We start from the raw sequence: 26,882 nt of genomic DNA on the forward strand, positions 1-26,882 counted from the left end.
ATAATAATAACAGGAATAGTAGTAAGACCGGTAAATAATATCAATAATTGAAGTCAATTCAACAGTCTTAATCCCTCAACTTGTTTCCATTGCGGCGTGCAACCCGCTCCAACAATATAAACTTAGAATAAATCTGTCGCGGCGTACAACCCGATCCCCCAATATATTTATTTTCATTTCCGTTGCGGCGTGCAACCCGATCCCCCCATATATTTAAACAACTCTTAAATGTAATAAATATACTCCAATAAATACTACGTTCAATGAGAAACTATTAAGCATCAAGGCATACAATAATTATAATTTATTTATGAAACAAACAATGACAAGTAGCAATTTATTGTGGAAATTAGGGAGAAAATATGCAGTTTAATTTTAATATGCTAAATGTCAAGTAGCAATTAAGACACATAAATCAAATAAGCATGTAATAATTATTGCAGAAATTCAAGAATTAATATTTGACAAGGAATAGGAGAGAAACAATTATTATAACAATTAATTCGTGTCTTAAAATAATTTAAGTTGTTTAAATAATTAAGCAAACAATTAATTTGACAAAGTATAGGCACTCGTCACATTGCCTATGCATCGTTACACGTAAAATTCACATAGTAAATAATTCAAGGGTTCTATTCCCTCAAGTCAAGGTTAACCACGACACTTACCTCGCTTTGCAACCAAATTCAAGAATCCATTAAACCTTTGTCTCGCGAATTCGTATCCAAAATTCTCAAATCTAGTCATAAACAATTTAATATACTCAATACAAATCATAGGAATTAATTCCATATGAATTTACTAATTTTTCGAATTAAAATCTGAAATTCATCCCAAAAATCGACAGTGGGGCCCACATCTCGAATCTCGAAAAAACTTATGAAATTTGAACACCCGTTCCGAGACGAGTCCAACCATATAAAAATTACTAAATTCCGATGTTAAATGGACCTTCAAATTTTAATTTTTTATTTTTGGAAAGTTTTACAAAAATTCCAATTTCTTCCATCTAAATTCTAAATAAATGATGAATATACACATTGATTTATGAAATATAATCACTCCTGGTTATAGAATACTTACCCAATTCAAAGTCGGAAAAAATCCCTTTGAAATCGCCTAAATCCGAGACTCAAAACTCAAAAATGAGTAAAAATGGCTAACTCCCGATTTTTAAGCACTCTGTCCAGCATTTTCGCACCTATGGACTATATTTTCGAACCTGAGGCCTCGCATTTGCAAGACAAAGCTCGTATTTGGGGAACATGGCAGCTTGTCCAGTAGCCGCATCTGCGCCCAGAAATGTCGCACCTGCGACATCGCAGAAGCGCCCTAGTGACCGCAGAAGCGGTCTTCCTCGCAGAAGCAGCTCGTTCATCGCAGATGCAGTTTCGCACCTGCGCTCATTTCTCCGCAGAAGCGGAGCTCGGCAGGGCTGTCCAATGTCGCAGAAGGTACTGGGATTCCGCAGGAGTGACCACGCACCTGCGCACAAAATGTCACAGGTGCGACACACCAAAAGCAGGACTGGGCAGCAGGTTCCAATTGCTCTGTGGCTCGTCCGAAACTCATACGAGCCACTCGGGACCTCGTCCGAATATTCCAACAAGTCCAGAAATATAATACGGACTTACTCGGGTTTCAATTCACATCAAATAACATCAAAATTACAATTCACACCTCGATAAGAACTTTTAATTTTTCAAAACTCGTGCAAGAACATATTAAACGAATCTGGAATGACTTCAAATTTGGCACACAAGTCATAAATAATATAACAGAGATATTCCAATTTTCGGAATCGAATTCCGACCCTGATATCAAAAAGTCAACTCCGTGATCAAAGATGAAAATCTTTAGCCTTTAAATTTCTAGTTTCGGTTAAATGGTCATAACTTGAGCTAGGGACCTCCAAATTAAATTTCGGGCATACGCCCAAGTCCCAAATTACGAGACGGACCTACCGAAACTGTCAAAACACTGATCTGGGTCTGTTTGCTAAAAATGTTGACCAAAGTCAACTTAATTGAGTTTTAAGACTCTATTACATATTTTTATCAATTTTTTACATAAAAACTTTCCGGAAAATTATACGAACTGTACACGCAAGTCGATAAATGATAAATAGTGCTTTTCGAGGTCTTAAAACAAAGATTTAATTATTAGATTTAAGGATGACCTTTTGGGTCATCACATTCTCCACCTCTAAAACAAACGTTCACTCTCGAACGGAATTAGAAAAGTACATGAGCTGGTAAAAAGGTGTGGATATTTACTCCGCATGTCCGACTCGGACTCGCAGGTAGCTGCTTCTAGCGGCTGACCCCTCCATTGCACCCGAACTGAAGGATAACTCTTAGACCTCAATTATCGGACCTGCCGGGTTAGAATAGCTACCGGCTCCTCTTCGTAAGTCAAATCTTTGTCCAATTGGACTGAGCTAAAATCTAATACATAGGACATATCACCATAATATTTCCGGAGCATAGACACATGGAACACTGGATGAACCGCTGATAAACTAGATGGTAATGCAAGCCTGTAGGCTATTTCGCCCACCCTTTGAAGAATTTCGAAGGGTCCGATATACCAAGGGCTCAACTTGCCCTTCTTTCCGAACCTCATTACACCTTTCATAGGTGAAACTCGGAGCAATACTCTTTCTCCAACCATGAATGCAATATCACAAACTTTACGGCCGCCATAACTCTTTTGCCTAGACTGAGCTGTGCGAAGTTGATCCTGAATAATTTTGACCTTATCCAAGGCATCCTGTACCAAATCGGCACCCAACAACCGAGCCTCTCCTGGTTCAAACCAGCCAACTGGTGATCGGCATCGCCTTCCGTATAATGCCTCATATGGAGCCATCTGAATGCTCAAATGATAGCTATTATTATAAGCAAACTCCGCAAGTGGCAAGAACTGATCCCAAGAACCTCCAAAGTCTATAACACAAACGCGAAGCATATCTTCCAATATTTGAATAGTGCGCTCTGACTATCCGTATGTATGTGGATGAAATACTGTACTCAACTTAACCCGCGTGCCTAACTTACGCTGTACACCCCTCCAAAAGTGCGATGTGAACTGCGCACCTCGATCAGAAACGATAGACACGGGCACACCGTGAAGGCGGACAATCACATGAATGTAAATTTCAGCTAACCGCTCTGAAGAATAGGTAACTGCCACTAGAATGGAATGTGCTGACTTGGTCAACCTGTCCACAATGACCCAAACTGCGTCTAATTTTCTCTGAGTCCATGGAAGCCCAACAACAAAATCCATAGTGATACGCTCCCACTTCCACTCAGAAATTTCTAACTTCTGAAGCAAACCACCAGGTCTCTGATGCTCGTACTTAACTTGCTGAAAATTCAGACACCGAGCTACATATGCAATTATATCCTTCTTCATTCTCCTCCACCAATAATGTTGCCGCAAATCTTGATATATTTTTGCGGTACCTGGATGAATAGAATACCTGGAACTGTATGCCTCTTCAAGAATTAATTCACAAAGCCCGTCAACATTAGGCACACAAATACGACCCTGCATTCACAGAACTCCATCTTCCCCCACAACAACCTGTTTGGCATCACTGTGCCGCACCGTGTCCTTAAGGACAAGTAAATGAGGATCATCATACTGCCGCTCTCTGATGCGCTCATATAAAGAAGACCGAGCGACTGTGCAAGCTAGAACCCGACTGGGATCTGAAACATCTAACCTCACGAACTGATTGGCCAAAGTCTGGACATCTACAGCTAACAGTCTCTCACCAACCTGAATATAAGCAAGGCTGCCCATACTCACAGCCTTTCTACTCAAAGCATCAGCCACCACATTAGCCTTTCCGGGGTGATATAAAATGGTGATATCATAGTCTTTCAATAACTCCAACCATCTTCTCTGCCTCAAATTAAGATCTTTTTATTTGAACAGATACTGAAGGCTACGATGATCAGTAAATACCTCACACGAGACACCGTAAAGGTAACGCCTCCAAATCTTCAACGCATGAACAATGGCTGCCAATTCTAAGTCATGAACATGATAATTTATCTCGTGAACTTTCAACTGTCGTGACACATATGCAATCACCCTGCCATCTTGCATCAATACCGCACTAACCCCAATACAAGATGCATCACAATACACCATATAAGATCCTGAACCTGTGGATAATACAAACACTGGTGCCGTAATCAAAGCAGTCTTGAGCTTCTGAAAGCTCAACTCACACCCGTCTGACCATCCGAATGGAACACCTTTCTGGGTCAGTCTAGTCAATGGGCTTGCTATAGATGAAAACCCCTCCACGAACCGACGATAATAACTTGCCAAACTCAGAAAACTCCGGATCTCTGTAACTGAAGTAGGTCTAGGCCAATTCTGAACAGCCTCAATCTTCTTAGGATCCACTTTTATGCCTTCTTCCGATACAACATGCCCCAAAAAGGCAACTGAGTTTAACCAAAACTCGTATTTTGAAAATTTAGCATATAACAGATTATTCTTTAAAGTCTGAAGCACACTCTGAAGATGCTGCTCATGCTCCTCTCGAGTACTGGAATAAATCAAGATATCATCAATGAATACAACCACAAAAGAATCCAAATAGGGCTTGAACACCCGATTCATCAAATCCATAAATGTTGCTGGGGCATTTGTCAACCCAAATTACATCACTAGGAATTCGTAATGCCCATACCGAGTTCGAAAAGCTATCTTAGGGACATCAGATGCCCTAATCTTCAATTGATGGTAGCCAGACCTCATGTCGATCTTTGAAAACACCTTGGCACCCTGAAGCTGATCGAATAAGTCATCAATTCTTGGCAGTGGATACTTGTTCTTGATAGTAGCCTTGTTCAACTGTCGATAATCTATACACATTCGCATTGAACCATCTTTCTTCTTTACAAATAACACTGGTGAACCCAGGGGAGACACTGGGTCTAATGAATCCCTGATCAAGAAAGTCTTGTAACTGCTCCTTCAATTTTTTCAACTCTGGCGGGGCCATACGGTATGGTGGGATAGAAATGGGCTGAGTGCCCGGAGTTAAATTAATACAGAAGTCAATATCTCTGTCGGGTGGCTTCCCCGACAAATCTGCAGGAAATACATCTGGAAATTCACGGACAACTGGAACTGAATCCATAGAAGGAACATCTGCACTAGAATCGCGAATATGAGCCAAATAGGCTAGACAGCCCTTTTCGACCATACGCCGAGCCTTCATATAAAAAATAACCCTGCTGGTAGAATGACCAGGAGTTCCTTTCCACTCTAATCGAGGTAACCCCGGCATGTCTAGGGTCACCGTCTTGGCATGACAATCCAATATAGCATGATAAGTTGACAGCCAATCCATACCCAAGATGACATCAAAATCTACCATATTAAGAATTAGAAGATCCACACTAGTCTCAAGACTACCAATAGTAACCACACACGAACGATAGACATGGTCTACTACAACAAAGTCTCCCACCAGTGTAGATACACACATAGAAGCACTCAGAGAATCACGAGGCACAACCAAATATGAAGCAAAATAAGAGGACACGTAGGAATAAGTAGATCCTCGATCAAATAGAACTGAAGCATCTCTATGGCAAACTGGAATAATACATGTGATCACAACATCAGATGACTCGGCCTCAGCCTAGTTGGAAAAGCATAAAATCGGGGCTGGGCTCCACCACTCTGAACTGCGTCTCTGGGACGGCCTCTAACTAGTTGGCATCCACCTCTAACGTCCTGACCTCCACCTCTAATAGCCTGACCTCCACCTCTAGCTGCCTGACCCCTACCTCTAGCTGGCTGAGCAGGCGGTGAAGCAACCGGTGCCGGTATGATGGAACGAAAATCCTGCCGAGATCTGTTACTCGACAACCTAGTGCAATACCTCCTAATGTGACCAATGTTCCCACACTCATAACACCCATCCTGCCGTCATGGCTGCTGAAACTGAAGCTGACCCGAACGGGTTAGATAACCGCTGTAGTGACTCTGGAGTGGTGGTGCACTGATAGGAGCTGAATGTGCACTAAATGCTAGCTGCCCAGAGTAAAGCATAATAGTACCGTGACTCCCTGAAGCACTGCGAGAAGCCTGAAGTGCTAAATGAACCGGATTGGGAGGATGACCCCTACCAAAATTACTCCTGCCTCCAGACGAGGCACCACTGAACTGTTACATCCCATATTTTTGTACGTGAAAGTACGTCATAAATAAATTGATGAAAGCTCGAAAATGAGATGTTACATCCCGTATTTTTGTACGTTAAAGTTTCATCATAAGTTAATCGATGTAAGCTCGGGAATGAGATTATTTTGGGATTATAAGTATTATGCTATTTCAAACAAGGGATAAGTAAATTCGTGAAGGTGAGAGGGTAAGCAAATCGAATAAAATGAGTTTCATTGAAATTTGATAATTTGCGATAAAATACGGTCCGAGCTACAATACCTGATATTTATGGACTAGTGCCATACAAGGTACTACATGACCATGATAGTAAGGTGTACAAAGTGTGTTAAAAGTGAGTAGTATTATAAGTAATTTGAGATAATTCTTAATTATAGGGATAATTGGATAATTATGGATTTTTAAGTGGGAGATTAATTTGTAAATGGAATATTTGGATAAAGCTTAAGGGGGACAACCCCCCCCCCCCCTCAACGTGGCAGCAAGCATAAAAGGCTTAATTAAGCCTAATGTGACTAAGTAAGTCTTGAGGTAAGATGGAAAGATTGGAGGAGTCTTTTTGGCCAAGTCATCACATTGCGGGGACCATAATATATAACTTTAAGAGTTCTCTTACCTTATTCAAAGAGTGATGCTAAGATTTGTTAGAGATTTCCTTACGGATGGAGTTCAAGCCAACAATTTTAAGAAGGTTTATTACCTTATTAAGGTAGGATGCTAGTAACAGATGAATCACTTTGCCTAAAAGCCATTTCTTGGTTCATCTTTTTGTGAGGAATTAAGCTTCTATGTGAATAGATATCTAAAAGTACACTATGTTGAGTGTACAAACACGGAAATGAAAAAGAAGCGCGAATCTGGATTGGTCGAGATGCAATTCTAAGAGAGCACGGTACAATCTTTCTCAAGAATATCATACGAATTTTTTCCTAATTCGATCCGCCGTTACGTGTTTTGTCGCAATTGGCATGTATTAGAGGGATTGTCAAGAGAATCGGCTCAGGTATGTTAAGACTAAGCCCTTCCTTCATTTTGGCATGATCTCGTAATTACATGAGTTTGATAACGAGGCATAAAGAGAAGTTCATACTCCCGAATTTATATACATTATCCTAGTCTCATAAATTACAGTATTCTCTTTATCGGGACTTTATATTTAATTGAGTATTGTCTTCTTCCAGTCAAGAAAGCAGAGAGCAGAAAGCCTATATATACAGTATTACAGTATTTTCATTACCATTGAGCTATAATCGATGGGCAGGCCCCTATTGGGTAACCTCTGACCAGATGGTAAGTTATATACCGAGCCTATTGTGGCCGAGCACCTATGAGCGAGCCCAGTTGGCCGAGATACAGAGCCTAGTATGGCCGAACGCCTATGAGTGACCCTACTACGGCAGAGCAGTTGTATATATATACCGAGACTTATAGGTCCAGACAGCTATTTTACTTACTATATTGAGAGAATTGAGTCAGTATCAGCAGGTAAGCATATCTTCAGATTATCTTTGACTCCCAATTACTTTCAGTTATTATATTATCAGTTCAGTTTTAGCTTTCAGTATATTGTCTTGCATACTCGGTACATTATTTCGTACTGACGTTCTTTTTCTGGGGGCGCTGCATTTCATGCGTGCAGGTTCAGACAGACAGATGGGTAGACCTCCTCATTAGGTGTTGCCCGCGTTCAGCTTGATCGGTAAGCTCCATGCCCTTCAGAGTTTCCGGGTCTAGAGCTTTATGTACATCTTGTGTATATATGTATATATGTATATATGTTATGAGTAGGTCAGGGCCCTGTTCCGATCACAGTATATCCATCAGTAGAGGCTTGTAGACATATCCTGTCAGTTAGTGCAGTATGTTGGGCTTGTAGGCCTTTTATGTATAATTTGATGGTTTGCCAGCCGTAGTAGTTATGACGGCCTTGTGGGCCCAGCTTTATATTGATGTTTAGTCAGCATTCGCAATTGTCTTGCAATGTGGCTCATGGCCAAAGTATGACATTATATATTCAGAGTCCCTTAGTCGCAAGTTGGTGCATAAGGATAGGTGAGGCACGGGGTGCCGATCTCGCCCCTAGGTTCGGGGCGTGACAAAAGTGGTATCAGAGCAGCTCTATCATAGGGAGTCTACAAGCCGTGTCTAGTAGAGTCTTGTTTATGGGTGTGTCGTGCACCACACTTATAAGCAGGAGGCTACAGGGCATTTAGGACTGTCACTCATTCTTCTTACTCTAGATCGTGTGGTAGAGCTCAGTTTTAAGAACTCAATTTCTTAAACTATATCCTATTCATAATACGACAACGCCTACATCCAGAAAGGCAGTTAGTAAGAGATTGAATGTGGCTATGGAAGAGTTGAGTCAGAGGAACTCGATTTTGCATGAAGCTTATGATGGATAAATGTAAGGTCTTTAACAGATCATGTGCGTACTAAGACATGTAAGCCTTTAGATAAGGAGCCTTAAGGCAGGAATATCTATCTACCCCTATGGTGAAAGGAAATGAGAGATTCAAAATATAGATACAGGTTTCAACAAGTAAAAGAAGCAAGATGAAGAAGGGTACGAAGTGCCCAGCTAATGAAGATTATTAGTATTTACAATTCAGGTAGAGGAATATAAGCATTGTGAGTTACCTTCAACAGTAACAGAGGTATGTATAATTCGCCACACCCATCTCAGTTATGCCCTATGGGGGCTAACAGATATAGTTTAATAGAAGGACATGATATCGGGATCTAGTTGGGGTTAGAGTAACCCAAAATAGTCGATGGATTGTTAGTGTTAGCTGACATTTTCGAAAGATAGCAAACATGGTTATAGTTCTTGTTGTGAGACACCCAAATGGTGCACTCTAGAATATTACAATTAGATGTGAATACTACCATGTTCATAAAATTCAAAAGATAGGCACTGAAAGCTTGGAAGGGATAAATATTACCTTAGAATGGTTTCCGTCCCTAGTAGAACGAGAACGTTAAGCGACCCGAAGAGCCACTAGATGGAGCAAGGGAGCTAAAAGCAAAAGCATATTTTGTTGAAGTTTTCAGAACAAAATGATAGACAGAAATATTAGCAGGGAAATAAGAAGAGAGATAATGAAGCAATATGAGTAAGATGTGAGACATGGATGACAACGATAGATAAAAAAAATAACTGACAGTATTATAGAGGCTATAGTCAAGTGAAGGAAGATGAGAGGTGACAGGCCTTGAGACAACAAAAGAGTATAGGCCATAAAGTCATATCCTCATTTCGAGAAATAAGTTTGTGACTCCAACGCGATTACCAAAAGGAAAAGTTAGACCCCAGAGTAATAGAAATCAGTATGGGCTGGTGAACAAGATAAACTAAACATGAATTAGAGACTGAGTGAACTGAGTAATAGTCGGCATCATGAGAATTTCAGAGATTGCATCCCGGAGATAATAGAATGGAGGACAGAAGAATACCCTTTAAAGGTCATTCAAGAAGACGCTTCCCTAAAGCAAGTAAGGTGAGCAAAGTTAAGCTTAAGGGACTGTATGTGCCGGTTACACTAAGTGTCACCCTCACTTGTGAGGAATTTCGTTATCCTTGGTACAGAAGAATTACCGCGAGGCGAGTAAGGATCATCGATGATGTGAAAAGATGCCAAAGATGAAAAGGTAAAACATCTATACGTAGATCATCGTAGCACTAAATCTTAGTGCTCCCCTAAAGGGGGGAATATGGAGTGATGTGGTATTAAGTCAGAATTAAGTAGTTCTAGTAATTATGGAATGGTAAGGGAATAATGTGATTATAAAACTAAAAAAAGGATGAGATTGCACTTATTCAAAGCCTATAGATATGCTACGATTCCATAACATTATGCAAACACAAAGTAAGGAAAGGAAGTTAGGGTCCTTCCCCGAGATGTTATTGATAGATAAGGAGCCAGTGCGAGACGTAAGTTAAGACAAAGGAAATAACCCAAGATAGATTACACGGAATATTTATATGAGAATGGGCCAACAAGTAGTTAGTAGTTGATTCAGGAAGAGCCTAGTTATGGCTAGACGCAAGGTTACAGACAGATCAGTAGATCATGCAACATGAACATAGTAAAACCCGATATAGTGAATTCAGCCTTGCAGTTATGACAGTGTAATACTTGAGAAATATTCAGATAGGAGTTGGGGTAGTTAAAGGTACCATATGAGTGTTACAAAAATAAAAGAGAGTGCCACTGGGAAGACAGTCAAATATCAAGTTCAGAAATAACCCTACAAGCACAAGGATGTGGAGGTAAGTAACTAGGGATAACTATAGGCAAGGAAAGGATATCAAAAGGTTCGTCGAGTATACAATGTAATAAGCTCACAGCTTTACAAGAATCAGAGGATCCTCCCTAAGTACTACAATGAAAGACTAGCTGAGGAAATAAGGAAGAAGGCTTCAACCTAAGCTCAGTGACCTAAAGAGGAAGTGATCTTACAACAATAGTCTCACAACAACGTTGTATGCACTCCATAAGAAAGTGGCACTTACCGTGGCTAATGGATGGAAAGTAAAAATCAGAAGTGATATTCAAGATTATATGAGTTGTATGGAATTCCAATATGTATGGGCACTAAGATAAGTTATGTATGCACGCAACAAGTGGCAGAACAACCAGGAAAAGCAATTGCTTGCATTTAACGAAAGTTGAGAAGGAACGAAAAGAATTATTCGATTAATGATCTAGAGTTAGTTACATTATGAACACACTTAAGAGTTCGGAGTATTATCTATGAAGCATATATATTGACATTCATACAGCCGTAGAAGACTCCGGTATAAGTTAAAAGAAAGAATTGAGCCCATGGCATAGACAAAGGATTGAATTGTTAGAAGATTGTATCATGGATATTCCATAGCACCCATGCAAGGCTAAAGTAATAACTAATACCAGGAGCCGCACATCGGAAGATAGCTTAAGCCTACATGAAGGCTGATCAGAAGGAAGAAGAAACTAAAGAATTACATCAATCAAGTAAATCAGGAGTCTGATTATTGGCCCAGACAATTATAGAAATCGTGATTGAGAACCTTGCAGGATCATCCTTAATATTAGAGGCATAAGAGAGATAGTACAACAAAACCACCATATTCTATATCGGCCCTACGATAGAGCCAGTTAGAAGAGTACCAGCCTCGTAAAAAGTCAGCATGGAGCTACCATCAGATTGTGTATGCACCAGAGGTGCAAGTATTATAAGAGAGCTTCAAGTTATGGATGTGAATTATACCTGTGTGAAAGGGATGTCATAAAGGAGATAGAAGATGTGATGCGAGACTTTAAGGAAAGTAAGGTAAAGGTGAACAACATACGAGATACTCAAATGCAGAAGGTTGTGAATAGTCCATACTTCGGATAGAAGGCTAAAAGCGCGGGGATTCAATATCCAGGAATGATAGCAGGATCGTCAGTGGCATATCTTGCAGCCTATGGTTTTTAGGTATCGAGAGGTCTAGTTAAGAGAGTAAAAGAAGAGATAGAGACGATGTGATGTCTCGCTTGATATTTCGGAATATCACAAGGAAATCTATGGTGCAACCAAGTTGAAGGAAGGTTACGAATAATATAAACATATATGTGTAGGTCGCAAGCTATTGTATTGTAAAGCGATAAGGTTCTAGAAGACATGAGTATGGGTAACAAAGGGCAAGTGAGAAAGTGACGAGAACGGATAAGTCCTCAGGATTAAGCCCATGAAAACAAGAGAGCTAATGGTTTCTTTAAGTTATAGAAAGCTCAGTATAGCCTGAATAAACTCAAAGCAGTCTAAGACTAGTAGCATTTAGAAGAGATAGAATGTTGCCCTGGTAGTAAAATAAGGGTGTAATTGTGATAGATAAAGGATGACGTTTGGGCCTTCGATTGAGTAATGAGTTCATGAATTGTACAGGATTAAAATACCCACGTAAGGCGAATCACATTGGGATGACTATGATATGAAATAGGGTTATGGAAGTACAGTATCGCCCCTAGGTGGATCAGGGAAATCACTTCAAATATTCCATGATGCAGCGTAAGCCCTAGTGGCAATATATTACGTAAGAAGTTTCAAGTTATCAATGGAAGATTGTAGATCAACATTGAGGTAAATCAACAATGGATGGGTAAAAGCTGCAAAGTACGAGATGAGATTAGGCCATCAGTCTTAAGATGAACAGTAATGAGGAAGCATTAAAAGACTTAGCTTTGTGCATATAGGATAAGCAACGAGAGTAACCAGGAGTTTGGTCGCAGACCTCAGTAACAATAAATCGAAGTAAGATTTATGGTATAGTATGGCCTACTTAGATGTAGTAAAGATAATGACGCCCAGAGGGACAGCTTGACATAATTTTGTATATATTCACAAAGTGAGGCCTAGAGATTGGCTAAGAGCTGGAGGAAAGTCGTGGTATGAGAAAGAGGACTAAAGAGGGGAATGCCCTGGCTTTTGGATTTATTCAAAGAACAGTTGCCTAAATGGCAAGGAGAATATTAAAGTATTCGCAAGAGCTATGGGTTATGAGAATGATAAGTACATCAGTCAACATTCGAGGACGAATGTTCCAAATGGGGGAATAATGTTACACCCCATATTTTTGTACGTGAAAGTATGCCATAAATGAATTGATGAAAGCTCGAAAATGAGATGTTACATCCCACCTTTTTGTATGTTAAAGTTTCATCGTAAGTTAATCGACGTAAGCTCGGGAATGAGATTATTTTGGGATTATAAGTATTATGCTATTTCATACAAGGGATAAGTAAATTCGTGAAGGTGAGAGGGTAAGCAAATCGAATAAAATGAGTTTCAATGAAATTTGATAATTTGGGATAAAATACAGCCAGCACTATAATACCCGGTATTTATGGACTAGTGCCATACAAGGTACTACATGACAATGATAGTAAGATGTACAAAGTGTGTTAAAAGTGAGTAGTATAATAAGTAATTTAAGATAATTCTTAATTGTGGGGATAATTGGATAATTATAGATTTTTAAGTGGGAGATTAATTTGTAAATGGAATTTTTGGATAAAGCTTAAGGGGGACAACCCCCCCCCCCTCAATGTGGCAGCAAGCATAAAAGGCTTAATTAAGCCTAATGTGACTAAGTAAATCTTGAGATAAGGTGGCAAGATTGGAGGAGTCATTGTGGCCAAGTCATCACATAGTGGGGCCCACAACATATAACTTTAAGAGATCTCTTACCTTATTCAAAGAGTGATGCTAAGACTTGTTAGAGATTTCCTTATGGATGGAGTTCAAGCCAACAATTTTAAGAAGGTTTCTTACCTTATTAAGGTAGGATGCTAGTAACGGATAAATCATTTTGCCTAAAAGCCATTTCTTGGTTCATCTTTTTGTGAGGAATTAAGCTTCTATGTGAATAGATCTCTAAATGTACACTATGTTGAGTGTACAAACACAGAAAGGAAAAAGAAGCGCGAATATGGATTGGTCGAGATGCAATTCTAAGAGAGCATGGTACAATCTTTCTCAAGAATATCATACGAATATTTTCCTACTTCGATCCACCGTTGTGTGTTTTGTCGCAATTGGCGTGTATTAGAGGGATTTTCAAGAGAATTGGCTGAGGTATGTTAAGGCTAAGCCCTTCCTTCATTTTGGCATGATCTCGTAATTACATGTGTTTGATAACGAGGCATAAAGAGAAGTTCATACTCCCGAATTTATATACATTATCCTAGTCTCATAAATTACAGTATTCTCTTTAATGGGACTTCATATTTTATTGAGTATTGTCTTCTTCCAGTCAAGAGAGCAGAGAGCCTATATATACAGTATTACAGTATTTTCATTACCATCGAGCTATAATTGATTGGCAGGCCCTTATTGGGCAACCTCTGATCAGATGGTAAGTTATATACCGAGCCTACTGTGGCCGAGCGCCTATGAGCGAGCCTAGTTGGCCAAGATACAGAGCCTAGTATGGCCGAGCGCCTATGAGCGAGCCTACTACGGCAGAGCAGTTTTTATATATATAATGAGCCTTATAGGGCCGGACAGCTATTTTACTTACTATATTGAGAGAATTGAGTCAGTATCAGCAGGTAAGCATATCTTCAGATTATCTTTGACTCCAAGTTACTTTCAGTTATTATATTATCAGTTCAGTTTTAGCTTTCAGTATATTGCCTTACATACTCGGTACATTATTTTGTACTGACGTCCCTTTTCTAGGGGCGTTGCATTTCATGCGTGTAGGTTCAGATAGACAGACAGGTAGACCTCCTCATTAGGTGTTGCCCGAGTTCAGCTTGATCAGTAAGCTCTATGCCCTTCGGAGTTGCCGGGTCTAGAGCTTTATGTACATCTTATGTATATATGTATATATGTTATGAGTAGGTCAGGGCCCTGTTTCGATCACAGTATATCCATCAGTAGAGGCTTGTAGACATATCCTGTCAGTTAGTGCAGTATGTTGGGCTTGTAGGCCTTTTATGTATATTTTGTTGGTTTGCCAGCTGTAGTAGTTATGACGGCCTTGTCGGCCCAACTTTATATTGATGTTTAGTCAGCATTCGCAATTGTCTTGCAATGTGGCCCATGGCCAAAGTATGACATTATATGTTCAGAGTCCTTTAGTCGCAAGTTGGTACACATGGATTGGTGAGGCACCGGGTGCCGATCTCGCCCCCCAGGTTCGGGGCGTGACATGTACCCACCGAACTGACGTGGCCTTTTATCAGACCCCTGCCCTCTCTCCTGTGCAAGAACCATCTCGATCCTCTTCACGACATTAGCATCCGCCTGAAAGGAAATCTCACTTCTGGTTTCCTTAGCCATCTGAAGCCTGATAGGGTGAGTGAGTCCCTCTATAAACCTCCTCTCTCTCTCTCTCTCTCTCTCTCTCTCTCTCTCTCTCTCTCTCCTAGTAAGTAGTAAAAGGAGATCATGACGAGCTAAATCCACAAAACGGGACTCTTACTTAGTAACAGTCATACTGCCCTGCTGTAGACGCTCAAATTGCCCGCGGTAATCCTCTCTCAATGTGATAGGGAGGAACTTCTCTAGATATAGTCATGAGAACTGTTCCCAGGTCAATGCAGGTGATCCAACTGGTCTGGTCATTGTATAATCTCTCCTCAACCTCTTGGCGGAACCCGTCATCTGAAATATAGCAAAATCGACCCCACTGGTCTCAACTTTACCCATGGTAGCGGTCAAGATAATCCTGTGGGTCCTCAAAAGGTGTACCATTGAAGTGAACTTATCCATTCTAAATAAGGCCTCAGAAGACATGGCAGACCTATCACCGGCCTGTGCCGCAACAACTGCTAAACTACCCCAACTGGCGGGGCTGCTGGAGCTTGATACTGGGGAGCCATCTGCTCCGGAGCGGGAGTAGTGGGAGTCCGTGCTCCTCCCCCAGCCTGTGAGACGGCTGGTGCCACTGGAATTGTACCATTCGGGGCCACGCCCTCCATAAAACTCACCAAACGGACTAGGGCATCCTGAAGCACTGGAGTAGCTTGAATCCTTCCGGGACCTGAACTGGTCCAACCGGTACAGTCTGAACTGGAACCTTCTCCTGAAGATCTACCTGAGGTTCTACAACAGGTGCTGCTGTTAGAGCTCTATACTGGGCTCTACCTCTGCCTCTGCCTCTAGCACGACCTCGACCTCGACCTCTACCCCTGGTCATAATTGCCACCGGGGGTTCTAGTCCTTGTTAATCGATAGATGTATTACGTGTTCTCACCATCAGCGAGAGAATAAGAATAGAATGGTTAAATCATCGATGATAGGATAAGATCACATGACATATTAAGAAAGAAGTGATATTGTTCCTAAACTTCATAGCCTCTGAAAGATAAGTACAAACGTCTTCGTACCGATCCTTCAGACTCTACTAAGCTTGTTCGTGACTCATGAGACCTAAGTAACCTAGTGCTCTGATACCAACAGTCACGACCCGAAATTCCCACCTTCGGGACCGTGATGGCGCCTAATATTTCATTTGCTAGGCAAGCCAACGTTAGAATATAATTAACCATTTTAACACAATTTTAAATTAATCAATAACAAAGAAACAAATACGGAAATAAAGTCTGAAATAAAGTGAATAATCCATAATAAACGCGATATCTAAATACCATCCCAGAAGTGGAGTCACAAGTGCACGAGCTTCTAGAATATACAAATAAGGGTCTGAATAAAATAAAGCTGTCTGAAAGAAAACACACAGCTAAAATAAAGTAGACGGGGACTTCAGAACTGCGTACGTTGTGCAGTTATACCTCAAGTCTCCTCTAGGTAGCTGAAATCCGAGCAAGTCTATGGTACGCCACTGTGACCAACTCCAAAATCTGCACAAGAAGTGCAGAGTATAGTATGAGTAAAACCGACCCCATGTACTCTGTAAGTGCCGAGCCTAACCTCGACGAAGTAGTGACGAGGCTAAGGCAGGTCGCTTACATTAAGCTGTACACAATAATAATAATAATAATAATAATAATAATAATAATAATAATAATAATAATAATAATAATAATAATAATAATAATAATAATAATAATAATAATAATAATAATAATAATAATAATAATAATAATAATAATAATAATAATAATAATAATAATAATAATAACAGGAATAGTAGTAAGACCGGTAAATAATATCAATAATTTAAGTCAATTCAACAGTCTTAATCCCTCAACTTATTTCCATTGCAGCGTGCAACCCACTCCAACAATACAAACTTAGAATAAATCTGTTGCGGCGTGAAACCCGATCCCCCAATATAAACTTTAAATAAATCTGTTGCGGCGTGCAACCTGATCCCCCAATATATTTATTTTTATTTCCGTTGCGGCTTGCAACCCGATCCCCCCATATATTTAAACAACTCTTAAATATAATAAACATACTCCAATAAATACTACGTTCTGAGAAACTATTAAGCATCAAGGCATACAATAATAATAATTTATTTATGAAACAAACAATGACAAGTAACAATTAATTATGAAAATCAGGGAGTAAATAGGCAGTTTAATTTTAATATGCTAAATGTCAAGTAGCAATTAAGACACATAAATCAAATAAGCATGTAACAATTATTGCAAAAATTCAAGAATTAATATTTGACAAGAAATAGGAGAGAAACAATTATTATAACAATTAATTCGTGTCTTAAAATAATTTAAGATGTTTAAATAATTAAGCAAACAATTAATTTGATAAAGTATAGGCACTCATCACCTTGTCTATACATCGTTACACATGAAATTCACATATCAAATAATTCAAGGGTTCTATTCCCTCAAGTCAAGGTTAACCACGACACTTACCTCACTTTGCAACCAAATTCAAGAATCCAATAAAACTTTGCCTCGCGAATTCGTGTCCGAAATTCTCAAATATAGTCATAAACTATTCAATATACTCAATACAAATCATAGAAATTAATTCCATATGAATTTACTAATTTTCCGGATTAAAATTCGAAATTCATCCCAAAAATTGATAGTGGGGCCCACATCTCGAATCTTAGAAAAACTTACGAAATTTGAATACTCGTTCCGTGACGAGTCCAACTATACAAAAATTACCAAATTCCGATGTCAAATGGACCTTCAAATCTTAATTTTTCTTTTATGGAAAGTTTTACAAAAATTCAATTTCTTCCATCTAAATCCGAAATAAATGATGAATATAGATATAGATTTATGAAATATAATCACTCTTGGTTATAGAAAACTTACCCAATTCAAAGTCGTGAAAAATCCCTTTGAAATCGCCTAAATCCGAGACTCAAAACTCAAAAATGAGTAAAAATGGCTAACTCCCGATTTTTAAGCACTCTGTCCAGTATTTTTGCACCTGCGGCCTCGCATTTGCGGAACAAGGTGTCTAGTGGCCACATCTGCGCCTAGAAATGTTGCACCTGCGACATCGCAGAAGCGCCCTAGTGATCGCAGAAGCGGCTCGTCCATTGCGGATGCGGTTGCGCACCTACGCTCATTTGTTCGCAGAAGCGGAGCTCAGTAGGGCTGTCCAATGTCGCAGAAGCGACTGAAATTCCGCAGGAGCGACCATGCATCTGCGCACAAAATGTCGCAGGTGCGACACACCAGAACCAGCATTGGGCAGCAGGTTCCAATTGCTCCGTGGCTCGTGCAAAACTCATCCGAGCCACTCGGGACCTCGTTCGAATATTTCAACAAGTCCAGAAACATAATACGGACTTACTCGGGGTTTCAATTCATGTCAAACAACATCAAAATTATAATTCATACCTCGATTCAAACTTTTAATTTTTAAAACTTTTTCACTTTGCAAAACTCGTGCAAAAACATATTAAACGAATTCGGAATGACTTCAAATTTAGCACACAAGTCATAAATAACATAACAGAGCTATTTCAATTTCCGAAATCGGATTCCGACCCCGATATCAAAAAGTCAACTTCTTGGTCATACTTGAAAATCTTTAGCCTTTAAATTTTTAGTTTTCGTTAAATGGTCATAACTTGAGCTAGGGACCTCCAAATTAAATTTCGAGTATACGTCCAAGTCTCAAATCACGAGACGGGCCTACCGGAACTGTCAAAACACTGATCCGGATCCGTTTGCTAAAAATATTGACCAAAGTCAACTTAATTGAGTTTTAAGACTCTATTTCACATTTTAATCAATTTTTCAATTAAAAACTTTCCGAAAAATTATACAGACTGTGCACGCAAGCCGAGGAATAATAAATAGTACTTTTCGAGGTCTTAGAACACAGAATTAATTATTAAATTTAAAGATGACCTTTTAGGTCATCACAATAAAATATAATAAAAGTTTGTTCTAAAATAATTTAAATATATCATATTTCCTATATATATAAAGGGACAAAAGCAATCATTTTAATTAACTGAAGATTAAATAGGCTTGGTAAAATTATGAAAAGTACCAAAATCATAAACTTTCAATAACTAAGGGTTACAAAATGCAATTATCCATTTTTGTTATGCAACAACAGTTCCATCACTTTAGGTTATTCACATTGTTCCACTTTACATTAGCCCATATCTGATTAAAAACCAGTTATCTGGTATGATAAAAGTAATTTTTGTAAACTCTTTTGTATTATAATTTCATGATAAAGCAACTTTCCCTTTTGGATTAAGTATACGACTTCTAGGGCTATCATTTTTTACCATATCCTGTATTTTGAGACAAGGTTTATTATATTCTTTTGGCAGAATAGCCTACTAAACCCCTATACTTGTTTTAATTTATCATCACGATCCCTGTATTCTACAAAGTTTCATTCAAATATTTGTATTTGATAAAAATGAATATTTTAAACCCTTCATATTATGAGTGAGTCTCACTTGCCCTGACATGAATAACACATCAGATCTATGTCAGATACATAATCCACATCATCATCTTCTTCTTTACTACTAAATTCTCTTTCTCCTTCATGCCATTTTTCACCTTCCCTCTCTATTTTTAGAGAACGTCCAAAATTCATCAGCTTCAACTTCTTCTCTCTTTATCTAACTATAACGGCTGCTTGTGAAACTATTAGGATTCCATTCTTTGGGTTATGAAATGGTTGCAGAAACCACCATTTCTTCCACCCAAAGAGATCCAGAAATTTTCATACAGAACACTATCATCACCATTATCTTGCCTTCATTGGGAAGGGCGAGTGTTGAAAAGAAGGTCTACAAGGGATTGGAAGAAGAGGTTGTCAAAATCTAATGTGAAATATTGTCAGAGTTCATAGTGATTGGCAGTGGTGGGCTGGTGGTGATTAGGTGGAAGGGTTTAGGAGAGAGATTTTGATGTTCTTATAATCAAAAAGAGTAAAGAGGGGGGAGAACGAGAAAAAGGAAGAAGGAAAATGTCACCACCCAAAATCCCATCACAGGCGCCGTGATGACACTTAGTCTCTAAGACTAGGTAAGCCGATTACAATAATAATTCAAGCCAATTTTTTTAAAAATAGAATGTAAAACAAGTATCGAAACCAAAAGCGGAAACAATTATAACAACCTCCCAAGACTGGTAATATAGAGTCACGAACTCTAACTGGATACATGAAATAATCTCAAAGATCGAAATATAATATTGTTCATATACAACTAACAGTACAAGAAAGGAAAGAACTCTAAGAGACTGCGACGACCAAGAAGCTCTACCTCGAATCCTTGCGATCAACAATTCTAACTCTGCCCGACTCCGATATCTCCAATACCTGGCTCTGCACAAAAATGTCAAAAGTGTAGTATGAGTACACCATGGTCGGTACCCAGTAAGTATCAAGACTAACCTCGGTGGAGTAGTGATGAGGTACAGTCAAGACACTCACTAGTCAAATAATCTGTGCAGTATTGCAGTAAACGATAATAATGGAAAACATGAAGCAGTAACGGCAAACAAGAATCAACCAGTGATATAAACAACAAAGCAATAAGAACACCATAAATATTGTTCAACCAAATAAAGAACACAAGGACAACCAATTAATCAAGTCTTTCAAATGCACATTTTTAACAACAAAGCCACTCTATGATATCTCATCTCAAAATCCTAAAACACGGGTCCCAACCCACCATCATATACTCACGGCACCTCATGCCCACATCTCAAATCATAATCTTACGAATAACTCACGTGTCAATAATATCAATATGTGAATCTGTACGGTTAACTCACGTGTTGCACGGACAACTCATGTACCAATAATATCAATATGTGGATCCGCACGAATAACTCACGTACTAATAATATCAAAATGTGAATCTGCACGGATAACTTATGTGCGACCAATATCAATATGTGGACCCGCATGAAAAACTCACGTGCTAATAATATCAATATGAAATGAATAATACCAGAGTACATGGATATAATCATTAAATACTAAGTTTCGTACTCATGAGCTAGTATAAGTAGTAAATTACAGTGTATGCATGTCAAGTGTACTACTGCAGCCCAAATCAACAAGAAATATCAAGTACATCAAATAGTTCATCGAAACAACAAGTCAAGTTACTCAAAATGTATAACAACCACAAAGAACATGCATTTCTTAAAAATAATTTCAATACCACAACCACACCAAGCCTTCAGCTCAACAACACTTAGTACAACAACAACAAAAATGACAACAATAGGAATGAGACGATTAAAAAAATACACCGAGAGTAGCTACACCGAACTAAGGCAATTAATGCATCACAGAAGAAAACAAGGGATGTTATAACACGGAACAAAACAACCAAACACAAGTGCACCAATAGAGAAATATCAACAAGGGCACTCCCGAGGTACCGCCTCGTAGTCTCAAATTATAAATAAACAAAATAATAGAAGCATAACAACAATGGCACTCGTGAGGTACCACTTTTAGTCCCAATCATAAATAAATTCACAATAAAAACATATCAGTAAGGGTACTCCCTAGGTACCGCCTCGTAGTGCAAAATCATAAATAAATTCACAATCTTTCTATAAAAATCTGATCGGTCGTTTTGAGCTCTAGCGTGTTGTCAGGCGGTTTGAGACCTCGAGTAGTTTCACTTCATATTTTATGACTTGTACGCGTAGTCGGAACTGAATTTTGGGAAGTTCGGAGTTGATTCGGAAGGAAAATTCTAATTTCAGAAGCTTTAAGTTGGAAGAGTTAACCAAGGTTTGAATTTTGAGTAGACGACCTCGAAATCGGTACTTGAAGGTTCCAATATGTTCGTATGATAATTTTGGACTTGAGCGTGTGTTCGTGTTGAATATCGGGTGTACCGGGAGTATTTCGGTGCCTATGATGATAAGTTGGCATTTTGGAAGTTCTAGAATTTCATAAGTTTAGTTTGAAGTGGATTTTGATGTGATCGATATCCGTTTGGAGTTCCAAGCCTTGGGATAGGCTCATATCGTGATTTGTAGCTTGCACGTAAAGTTTGGCATCATTCCGGGATGTTTAAGTGTAATTCGGACGCGTTCGGTGAAGTTTGAAGGTTGGAAAGTTGAAAGGAAGGTTTTGGCTGTCGATTCATAATTTGGATGTTGATTTACGTGATTCGAAACTTCGACTAAGTCCGTATCGTGTTTTTGGAGGTGTTTGTATGTTTGGATGGGGTCCCGGGGGCCTCAGGTTTGATTCAGAGTGAGAATTTGGCCTTATGCAATTTCTGGTGGCAGCACATCTAGCGTAACCGCACCTGCGAGGTCTTTCCCGCAGGTGTGGAGCCGCAGAAGTGGCCAAGCGGGTCACAGAAGCAATTCTGGGTAGTGGCCGCAGGTGCGAGACTATTTCCGCATCTGCAATGGCGCAGATACGGCTTCCTAGAGTGTAGATGCAGAGTGGAGCGCAGGAGCGAGGGAGATTGTCGCAGGAGTGAGACCTTGCCCGCAGGTGCGAAGGGGCAAATGGAGTAATTCAAAATCCTAACTAAACTGAAATTTCACAAGGCATCCATTGGAGGTATCATAAGTAAGTTTCGGGATCGTTTGGAACACGAAACGAGGCAGAACAGCAGTGCAAAAATATTAATATCGAGGGTTTGTTCATTTGGTCATAGTTTGAGTTGGGGATCTCTGATTTGGGCAATGTTTGAGGCAATTTTCACCATATGGATTGGGGTAAGTGTTTTCTACTCAGTTTTGGTTATATTGTGTGAATCTATCTTCGTTTTTGGAAATTGGATTGTGAATTTTAAACAGAATTGGGGGTTTTTATCCAAAGTTTCATAGAGTGAATTTTTGACTTTTGAACATCGATTCAGAGTCGGCTTTGGGTGAAACTAGTATGGTTGGACTCGTAATTGAATGAGTTATCGGATTCTGTGAGTTTTGTCGAGTTCCGGGGTATGAGCCCGAATTTGACTTTTTGGTTGACTTTGGAATTTTGATTAAAGATTCGACCTTTATAATTATAAATTATTTCCTTGGATTTTATTTGGTGTATTTGAGTTGCTTTTGGCTAGTTTCGAGTCGTTCGGAGGTCGGTACACGCGAGATGGCATTTTTGGAGCATCGTTTGGCTTGCTCGGTATTGGACTTGGCTTGTTCGAGATTTATGACTAAGCGAGGCCGAGGTTCTGATTATGAGGATATTGATGGGATCGGGCTGCACGCCATAGCTAGTATTATTGATTAATGATGGGAGCGGGCTACACGCCACAGAAGATGTTATTGATTTACACCATGATTATATTGTTATAGTGCTTGGGCTGAAGGACCCCCTCCGGAGTCTGTACACACCCCCAGTGAGCACAGGTACCTACTGAATGCGAGTGCCGAGCGATTGGGAGGACTGAGTGACTATGGGGACTGAGTGACTGGGAGGACTAAGTGAGTTGATACTCTGAGAGAATGCATATGGTTTTATCACTGTGTTGTATTACATTCGACATGCATACTTGACATACAAGCATAGAGATGCATTTTCCTCATATTGTACGGTATTACGTAATTCATGACTTCACAAGCTCATTGACATGTAGGCATAGAGATGTACTTTCCTCATGCCATTTCATAATGAAATATCATACATGTTCTTGAATGTTTTTGGGAAAAATCACAGTTTTCAGATTTACACATATTTTGGTGATTTCAGTGAAAAATTTGGGTTTTACTGTTATACTTGAAAAGCATGCATATTTTCCAAAACTGTGAACGAGCTAAGCATTATAGCTTTGAGTTATTACTTGTACTGCTTTAGTTATATTGTTATGAGTTGTTCCTGGCTGTTGGTGTTGGACTCTGACCTTTGTCCAAGCTCATCACTACTTTCAACCTAAGGTTAGGTTTGTTACTTTTTGAGTACATGGGGTCGATTGTACTCATACTATACTTCTGTACCTTGCGTGTAGATTTGGATGCTGATGTTGTTGTTTATGGTGGGAGCTGGCATTGAAGATGTACCTGCGTTCCGGTCATAGCTGCTTTTTGTTGTTGGTAGCTTTAGAATTATTAATCTGTTCATGTATATTTCAAACAAATGATGTATTTATTTCATTCTAGCTTTGTAAACTCTAAATCTTAGGAGCTCATGATTTGTACTACCAGCCCTTGGGAATTCTTTGTATAGAAGTTCAATTATGTTATCAATATCTCTCATAGTAAATCTCATTTGATTTGGGTTGTTGCTAATTGGCTTACCTAGCGGGTTGGGTTAGGTGCCATCACGACTAATTAGATTTTGGGTCGTGACAAGTTGGTATCAGAGCCCTAGGTTCATAGGTTCTATAAGTTATGAGTAAGTGTCTAGTAGAGTCTTGCGGATAGGTATGATGACGTTCGTACCTATCTTCGAGAGGCTACATAGCATTTAAAATAAATTTTCCATCTTTCTTTCCTTATCGTGCGACATTGATTCAGCTTGAAGTGCATCTCTTTGAAGTCCTTCCACTCACTCGTACGCATATGTGAGCGCTCGATATTAGCTATACATTAACGGTTTGTGGATTCCATGGATGAGGTGCGAGATTTGTTTTTATGCTTTGGTGATGGTCCAGTCTAGAGGACTTGAGTCCAGGTTTGGACCGCAACTTAGGCTCGGTAGTTTCAGTTACGTAAGTATGTGCTTTTGGACTTCTTTGTCCAGTGGTGTCCCTATGAGTGGGAATGGTGGCTCGGTGAGTGGTTGGATGGCTATATGATGAGTAGGATATGACTGCGGGATGTGTTCAGATGGTTCAAATATGATAGGAAGAGTTTGCTTGAGATGTGAAAAAGGACTATTGGATGCTTGAATTCTATCTCGATGTGTTGTACAGTCTCGAGTTATGATTGTGTTGAGGGATCTTTCATGTTGTTTATTGGTGGAACGAAGTAGATTTTTATGTCTTGTTGATGAGTTCAGACTCAAGAAGATTAAGAGATTGCGTAGTAGTTGTGGCTCTGAAAGGATATAGAGAGATGTCAGTTTGAGGCTAAGTAGGTGGATTATCACCTACGAGGTAATCTACAGATGTGTGATCCTTATGATGTTGTGTGTAGGCTTTCTTTTCTACTATTGGGTTATATGTGTTGCGATTTGAGTTTGGATCAGTTGAGAAAGTTGACTTGACTGTCACAAGGATGAATGCAGGCTTACCGGATGATTTGAGGTATTTTATGTGTAGTGTTTCATGAGCTTATGAAGGATTTAGTTGAATCTCACTATGGTATTATGGCAGTAATAGATTATGGGCATTGTGAGTTATCGAGAGTTTTGATCTATGGCTTTGAGCCAAGTGGAGGGGTCTGTTATCGATGATTTAATTGCATTGTTACGTGTTGTATTGGTTTCATCCTGAGGCATACTTATGGATCGGTTATGACCTGTAGAGGCTGGTTTTGAGGATGACTTAAGCAAGGAAATTTCTAGATACAGGTGTATTACACTTTATGGGTATATGGGAATCATGCAATGATTGAGTTGCTATTTGTGAAGGATATAGTGCGCATGGAGTAGGAATTTGCTCGGTTGCGTTAAGGCAGAGTTACTTCTTTGGGTGTCGTGCTAATAGGGCACAAGTTGTTTGGCCTGTTTAGGCGGTGCAATTTAAATTTTGAGCAGAGTGGATGACTCTCGAGAAGGTTCTAATGGATTCAAGGTTCATATGTGGCATTTGAGGATTTTTCGGATTGGTATATGGCTAGAATTTGAGATTTGCATCGGATGGTGTCGGGACTTGTGGAATTTCTATATCATTGTGGATTCTACATTTCAGTATCAGGAAGGTGAAGGAAACAACTTTAGATTCACAGAAGGTCTCTACAGAGTGGGTGTCTCGGTTGTGGTACTTTTGGGGTGCTTAAGAGGGAATACAACGGCTTATGGGCCTTAGGGCAATGTGGTTTTATGCTAGGATCTCTAGTGATGAGCTTTGGGTAACGACCGTGGTGTTCTGGCAAGGAGAAGGGTCAACTTGAGGGTAATTAGGAAGGAACTCGGAGAAATAGGACAACCTGGTAGTAGGTTGGATCAGCACAGTAATGGATATAATCAGTTCTTTGGGTACTTATGATGTGGTGAGTCTCTACAGGTGTTTTGTGGAAATACTCTTGGGTTTGGCGATCTGCGTGGCTTGGTTGAATTAGAAGGATTCAGTTCTGATGTATTGGTTACGTGTTAATGGGTTTCAAAGAGTTTTTGATGGTTTCTACCACAGTTTGAGATGGATATTTCCTACAAGTGTGATGAACATGTTATGTATTGTGACTTTATCCTGGATGACATCAAATTAAAGGTTCCTGGCCAATTGAGTATATAGTTTGCTTGCGACTCTGAGTTGATTATGAGATTCTCGTACTTTTCCTATGATGGCATGATCGATGTGGCATGTTATGTGGGATTGAGATTTGCATGTGCAAGGTCACAGGTCCATTTCGAAGGGAAGATCATAAATTCTTAGACAGTATGGACGGTTTTCGAAGTTTAGATGAATGCTATAACTATTTGGTAATTCCTAGGAAGGGTGCATATTTCAGAAGGTGCACTGTGTTCAGACTTGCGGATGCTTCATTGGTATTGCGGTACTCGCCTAGTTGATCGACTGCTGATATTTAGATTTTTCTATGTGGCACAAAAGAATTATAGAAGTATTCCTCGTGGGATGATCGTGTATGAGAGATGTATTAGACATTCGGGTGGTGGAGTTGGGATCGGATATGGTGATTCATGTGTTCTATGGACTT

Source organism: Nicotiana tomentosiformis, chromosome 2 (assembly GCF_000390325.3).
Source record: "Nicotiana tomentosiformis chromosome 2, ASM39032v3, whole genome shotgun sequence".
In the NCBI taxonomy this organism is placed as follows: Eukaryota; Viridiplantae; Streptophyta; class Magnoliopsida; order Solanales; family Solanaceae; genus Nicotiana; species Nicotiana tomentosiformis.